Source organism: Cheilinus undulatus, linkage group 3 (assembly GCF_018320785.1).
Source record: "Cheilinus undulatus linkage group 3, ASM1832078v1, whole genome shotgun sequence".
Classification (NCBI taxonomy): Eukaryota; Metazoa; Chordata; class Actinopteri; order Labriformes; family Labridae; genus Cheilinus; species Cheilinus undulatus.
In genome coordinates this window covers 56,627,409-56,634,321 of record NC_054867.1, presented here as the reverse complement: position 1 = coordinate 56,634,321, position 6,913 = coordinate 56,627,409, and positions in this window count along the sequence as shown.

The following is a 6,913-nucleotide window of genomic DNA, read 5'->3' as shown; positions in this document are numbered from 1 at the left end:
TTCTGCCATTTCTGCAACATTTTGTGCCATGTTTAACCCATTTTTGCTATTTGATCACTCTTTAACCCATTTTCCTGCCTTTCACGACTTTGCCATCGGCTATTTTTGCACCATTTTGCCACTTTTAACCCATTCTTGATACTTTTTGACCATTTTTGCCTCTTTAACCCAACTTTTTGCCATTCTTTAACTCCTTTAAACCACTTTTCTTACCTGTCTTATCCCTCCTTTTTCCATTTTTGCCCCTTTTTGTCTATTTTTGCCACTTCTCATGACTTTGTCACCATTTTGGACACTGTTCACCCATTTTTATACACTTCTTTGCCCGTTGTACCCTTTAATATTGATGGTTTGCCACATTTTAACCAATTCTCACCACATTTCATGCAAGTTTCTGTCCCATTGTTCCACTCCACAACCCACTTGGATCTTATCGCCCATTTTTGCCTCTCTCTAACCCCTTTTCACCACTTTATCTGGCCATTTTTGCCAGTTTGAACACGTTTTTTAATATTTAGTAATAATGGCTAACAGGGGAATTTCTGCAAAAACAGATCAAACGTGAAGTCGTTCTAAAACAGTTTGAATATTAATTGCCTGAATCTGAATCTAATGATCTTCTGGGGGCCAGACAGGAAGCTTTGGGGGGCCTGATTCGGCCCCTGGGCCACCAGTTGATGATCAGTGGTCTCTGGAGTAATGACATGCCTGTAGACATCACCAGTGCTCCCAGTGGACCGTCCCAGGGTTTATGGTCTGCAGCGTTTCAGCGTATGCTTCCATGTTTCAGGAGCTGCATGCTGGCTTCTGCTCAGGTCTCAGGACTACGTTAACCAGGTTTAAATCAGGCCTTCTGGCTTCTGTGATCACTTTAATGGTGGAGGTAGTTTCACTGTTTGCAGGAACTGTTACAGTCAACAGTTCTTAATATTAGTGTTCTTGCAGAGGTAGGAGCGTGAAGAGGAAGCTCTGCAGTGGGATTCCAAGGACAGATGCAGACTTTATCACGGACTAAAGCTGCCAACATGACTGTCTTTTGACGCCTGCTGCCCTGTGGAGATATTCAATGCACCGCCATTTGGAAGAAAACCATTGGAGTGACTGGGATCATGCTGGAAGGAATACACTCCCCATCTGGTGCTGAAGAACTCAGATCACCCAGGAAGACCTGGAGAACGCGGCCGAGGTGAAGGACGTTTTGGCGACCGTCCTCGGCCTGCTGCTGCTTTGACCCTGGCCCAGAAAGTTGATGAGACTGAATGAAGTGAAGGAAACCACAGAGTGTCTATGGGGGGATTCATGTACAAAAACTGTCAAAGACTGATTTTGGGTTAAATGTCCCGGCAGCTGCTCTTTGACTCTCACATAAAAACTGAAAGGATGAAAAGCATGAATGATAAGGCTTCTGCACACGTGCAGACCACTTCTCCATTCAACGTGTCAGGAAGCGGCTCATTCATGACTCTGCAATAGGACGAAGGAGAGGAAGAGGAAGCCCAAACGGCCCGCTCTCTCTTCCTCTTTCTGCTTAATAATAGAAACTTTAGAACGGTCTGGACCCTGGGGTGTCATAAGTGTTGAGAACATGTTGCACGACTGCAGGTTGAAAACATCGGGAACATTTAAAGAAATAACGCCACTTCCTCCAGGCAGGAGCTCTCAGAGACACGGGGAGACTGGAGAAGCTGCTGGTGGCCTCCTGCAGAGGAAGTTCCTCTTTCTGAGACAAGTTCTCGTATTTTAGTCCAATGTTCTGTGAAATAATGAAGCCACTGATTTCTCAACCTGTCAGCCATGGTTGCTCTGATGGCCACAAGTTTGACTTCTGTTATCACGAGTAGATCACTTTTAACCTAGATTGACCTCTGGGTTTAATATGCACCCTTTTAATGCATTTCAAATTTCTAGGTCTGTGTTTGGGCCATTTTGTAATTTTATCTGTCTTAACTGAAGAGAACTGACTTCCTGTTTGGATGCAGCATGCTTTTAGAGGTAGATTTGAACTCTGCTGGAAAAAGGAACTTGTACTGGATTGGTAAATAATGAAGGAAACAGTTAAAGGGTTAATGTTCAGATGACATGTGTGTCATCCTCTCAGCTGTCAGAGTTTTTAAAGGTGGATGAGGCATGGAGAGAGAGAGAGATGGACAATAAAGCATGAGATGAACTGCAATAAAAAAGTAAAGCAATGATAATAATTAATTAATAATTAATCATGATTATTGGGATTAATCTTGACATCCCTAATAAGAGATATCAATAAATGAGGGTAGGGGTGTCCAAACTTTCTCTAAACCTCTCTAAAGGAGGAGGCTGGGGTGGAGGAGGTGGAGCTTTAGTCTATAAAGCAGGAGGCTGGGGTGGAGGAGGTGGAGCTTTACTCTATAAAGGAGGAGGCTGGGGTGGAGGAGGTGGAGCTTTAGGCTATAAAGGAGGAGGCTGGGGTGGAGGAGGTGGAGCTTTAGTCTATAAAGGAGGAGGCTGGGGTGGAGGAGGTGGAGCTTTTACTCTATAAAGGAGGAGGCTGGGGTGGAGGAGGTGGAGCTTTACTCTATAAAGGAGGAGGCTGGGGTGGAGGAGGTGGAGCTTTAGGCTATAAAGGAGGAGGCTGGGGTGGAGGAGGTGGAGCTTTAGTCTATAAAGGAGGTGGCTGGGGTGGAGGAGGTGGAGCTTTAGGCTATAAAGGAGGAGGCTGGGGTGGAGGAGGTGGAGCTTTACTCTATAAAGGAGGAGGCTGGGGTGGAGGAGGTGGAGCTTTAATTTATAAAGGAGGAGGATGGGGTGGAGGAGGTGGAGCTTTACTCTATAAAGGAGGAGGCTGGGGTGGAGGAGGTGGAGCTTTAGTCTATAAAGGAGGAGGCTGGGGTGGAGGAGGTGGAGCTTTACTCTATAAAGGAGGAGGCTGGGGTGGAGGAGGTGGAGCTTTACTCTATAAAGGAGGAGGCTGGGGTGGAGGAGGTGGAGCTTTAGGCTATAAAGGAGGAGGCTGGGGTGGAGGAGGTGGAGCTTTAGTCTATAAAGGAGGAGGCTGGGGTGGAGGAGGTGGAGCTTTTACTCTATAAAGGAGGAGGCTGGGGTGGAGGAGGTGGAGCTTTACTCTATAAAGGAGGAGGCTGGGGTGGAGGAGGTGGAGCTTTAGGCTCTAAAGGAGGAGGCTGGGGTGGAGGAGGTGGAGCTTTAGTCTATAAAGGAGGAGGCTGGGGTGGAGGAGGTAGAGCTTTTACTCTATAAAGGAGGAGGCTGGGGTGGAGGAGGTGGAGCTTTACTCTATAAAGGAGGAGGCTGGGGTGGAGGAGGTGGAGCTTTAGGCTATAAAGGAGGAGGCTGGGGTGGAGGAGGTGGAGCTTTAGTCTATAAAGGAGGAGGCTGGGGTGGAGGAGGTGGAGCTTTAGTCTATAAAGGAGGAGGCTGGGGTGGAGGAGGTGGAGCTTTTACTCTATAAAGGAGGAGGCTGGGGTGGAGGAGGTGGAGCTTTTACTCTATAAAGGAGGAGGCTGGGGTGGAGGAGGTGGAGCTTTACTCTATAAAGGAGGAGGCTGGGGTGGAGGAGGTGGAGCTTTAGGCTATAAAGGAGGAGGCTGGGGTGGAGGAGGTGGAGCTTTTACTCTATAAAGGAGGAGGCTGGGGTGGAGCTTTAGTCTATAAAGGAGGAGGCTGGGGTGGAGGAGGTGGAGCTTTTACACTATAAAGGAGGAGGCTGGGGTGGAGGAGGTGGAGCTTTTACTCTATAAAGGAGGAGGCTGGGGTGGAGGAGGTGGAGCTTTTACTCTATAAAGGAGGAGGCTGGGGTGGAGGAGGTGGAGCTTTAGTCTATAAAGGAGGAGGCTGGGGTGGAGGAGGTGGAGCTTTAGGCTATAAAGGAGGAGGCTGGGGTGGAGGAGGTGGAGCTTTACTCTATAAAGGAGGAGGCTGGGGTGGAGGAGGTGGAGCTTTAGGCTATAAAGGAGGAGGCTGGGGTGGAGGAGGTGGAGCTTTTACTCTATAAAGGAGGAGGCTGGGGTGGAGGAGGTGGAGCTTTAGTCTATAAAGGAGGAGGCTGGGGTGGAGGAGGTGGAGCTTTACTCTATAAAGGAGGAGGCTGGGGTGGAGGAGGTGGAGCTTTACTCTATAAAGGAGGAGGCTGGGGTGGAGGAGGTGGAGCTTTACTCTATAAAGGAGGAGGCTGGGGTGGAGGAGGTGGAGCTTTAGGCTATAAAGGAGGAGGCTGGGGTGGAGGAGGTGGAGCTTTTACTCTATAAAGGAGGAGGCTGGGGTGGAGCTTTAGTCTATAAAGGAGGAGGCTGGGGTGGAGGAGGTGGAGCTTTTACACTATAAAGGAGGAGGCTGGGGTGGAGGAGGTGGAGCTTTTACTCTATAAAGGAGGAGGCTGGGGTGGAGGAGGTGGAGCTTTACTCTATAAAGGAGGAGGCTGGGGTGGAGGAGGTGGAGCTTTACTCTATAAAGGAGGAGGCTGGGGTGGAGGAGGTGGAGCTTTAGGCTATAAAGGAGGAGGCTGGGGTGGAGGAGGTGGAGCTTTAGGCTATAAAGGAGGAGGCTGGGGTGGAGGAGGTGGAGCTTTAGTCTATAAAGGAGGAGGCTGGGGTGGAGGAGGTGGAGCTTTACTCTATAAAGGAGGAGGCTGGGGTGGAGGAGGTGGAGCTTTAGGCTATAAAGGAGGAGGCTGGGGTGGAGGAGGTGGAGCTTTAGTCTATAAAGGAGGAGGCTGGGGTGGAGGAGGTGGAGCTTTTACTCTATAAAGGAGGAGGCTGGGGTGGAGGAGGTGGAGCTTTACGCTATAAAGGAGGCGGCTGGGGTGGAGGAGGTGGAGCTTTAGGCTATAAAGGAGGAGGCTGGGGTGGAGGAGGTGGAGCTTTTACTCTATAAAGGAGGAGGCTGGGGTGGAGGAGGTGGAGCTTTTACTCTATAAAGGAGGAGGCTGGGGTGGAGGAGGTGGAGCTTTAGGCTATAAAGGAGGAGGCTGGGGTGGAGGAGGTGGAGCTTTACTCTATAAAGGAGGAGGCTGGGGTGGAGGAGGTGGAGCTTTACTCTATAAAGGAGGAGGCTGGGGTGGAGGAGGTGGAGCTTTAGGCTATAAAGGAGGAGGCTGGGGTGGAGGAGGTGGAGCTTTAGTCTATAAAGGAGGAGGCTGGGGTGGAGGAGGTGGAGCTTTACTCTATAAAGGAGGAGGCTGGGGTGGAGGAGGTGGAGCTTTACTCTATAAAGGAGGAGGCTGGGGTGGAGGAGGTGGAGCTTTAGGCTATAAAGGAGGAGGCTGGGGTGGAGGAGGTGGAGCTTTAGGCTATAAAGGAGGAGGCTGGGGTGGAGGAGGTGGAGCTTTAGGCTATAAAGGAGGAGGCTGGGGTGGAGGAGGTGGAGCTTTACTCTATAAAGGAGGAGGCTGGGGTGGAGGAGGTGGAGCTTTAGGCTATAAAGGAGGAGGCTGGGGTGGAGGAGGTGGAGCTTTTACTCTATAAAGGAGGAGGCTGGGGTGGAGGAGGTGGAGCTTTACTCTATAAAGGAGGAGGCTGGGGTGGAGGAGGTGGAGCTTTAGGCTATAAAGGAGGAGGCTGGGGTGGAGGAGGTGGAGCTTTAGTCTATAAAGGAGGAGGCTGGGGTGGAGGAGGTGGAGCTTTTACTCTATAAAGGAGGAGGCTGGGGTGGAGGAGGTGGAGCTTTAGTCTATAAAGGAGGAGGCTGGGGTGGAGGAGGTGGAGCTTTAGGCTATAAAGGAGGAGGCTGGGGTGGAGGAGGTGGAGCTTTAGTCTATAAAGGAGGAGGCTGGGGTGGAGGAGGTGGAGCTTTAGTCTATAAAGGAGGAGGCTGGGGTGGTGGAGGTGTAGCTTTACTCTATAAAGGAGGAGGCTGGGGTGGAGGAGGTGGAGCTTTAGGCTATAAAGGAGGAGGCTGGGGTGGAGGAGGTGGAGCTTTTACTCTATAAAGGAGGAGGCTGGGGTGGAGGAGGTGGAGCTTTAGTCTATAAAGGAGGAGGCTGGGGTGGAGGAGGTGGAGCTTTTACTCTATAAAGGAGGAGGCTGGGGTGGAGGAGGTGGAGCTTTACTCTATAAAGGAGGAGGCTGGGGTGGAGGAGGTGGAGCTTTAGGCTATAAAGGAGGAGGCTGGGGTGGAGGAGGTGGAGCTTTTACTCTATAAAGGAGGAGGCTGGGGTGGAGGAGGTGGAGCTTTACTCTATAAAGGAGGAGGCTGGGGTGGAGGAGGTGGAGCTTTAGGCTATAAAGGAGGAGGCTGGGGTGGAGGAGGTGGAGCTTTAGTCTATAAAGGAGGAGGCTGGGGTGGAGGAGGTGGAGCTTTAGTCTATAAAGGAGGATGCTGGGGTGGAGGAGGTGGAGCTTTAGTCTATAAAGGAGGAGGCTGGGGTGGAGGAGGTGGAGCTTTAGGCTATAAAGGAGGAGGCTGGGGTGGAGGAGGTGGAGCTTTAGTCTATAAAGGAGGAGGCTGGGGTGGAGGAGGTGGAGCTTTTACTTTATAAAGGAGGAGGCTGGGGTGGAGGAGGTGGAGCTTTACTCTATAAAGGAGGAGGCTGGGGTGGAGGAGGTGGAGCTTTAGGCTATAAAGGAGGAGGCTGGGGTGGAGGAGGTGGAGCTTTTACTCTATAAAGGAGGAGGCTGGGGTGGAGGAGGTGGAGCTTTAGTCTATAAAGGAGGAGGCTGGGGTGGAGGAGGTGGAGCTTTACTCTATAAAGGAGGAGGCTGGGGTGGAGGAGGTGGAGCTTTAACTCTAAAAAGGGGGCGGCTGGGGGGTAGTAGGTGGAGCTTTACTCTAGAAAGGAGGAGGCTGGGGGGTAGGAGGTGGAGCTTTAGGCTATAAAGGAGGAGGCTGGGGTGGAGGAGGTGGAGCTTTTACTCTATAAAGGAGGAGGCTGGGGTGGAGGAGGTGGAGCTTTAGTCTATAAAGGAGGAGGCTGGGGTGGAAGGGG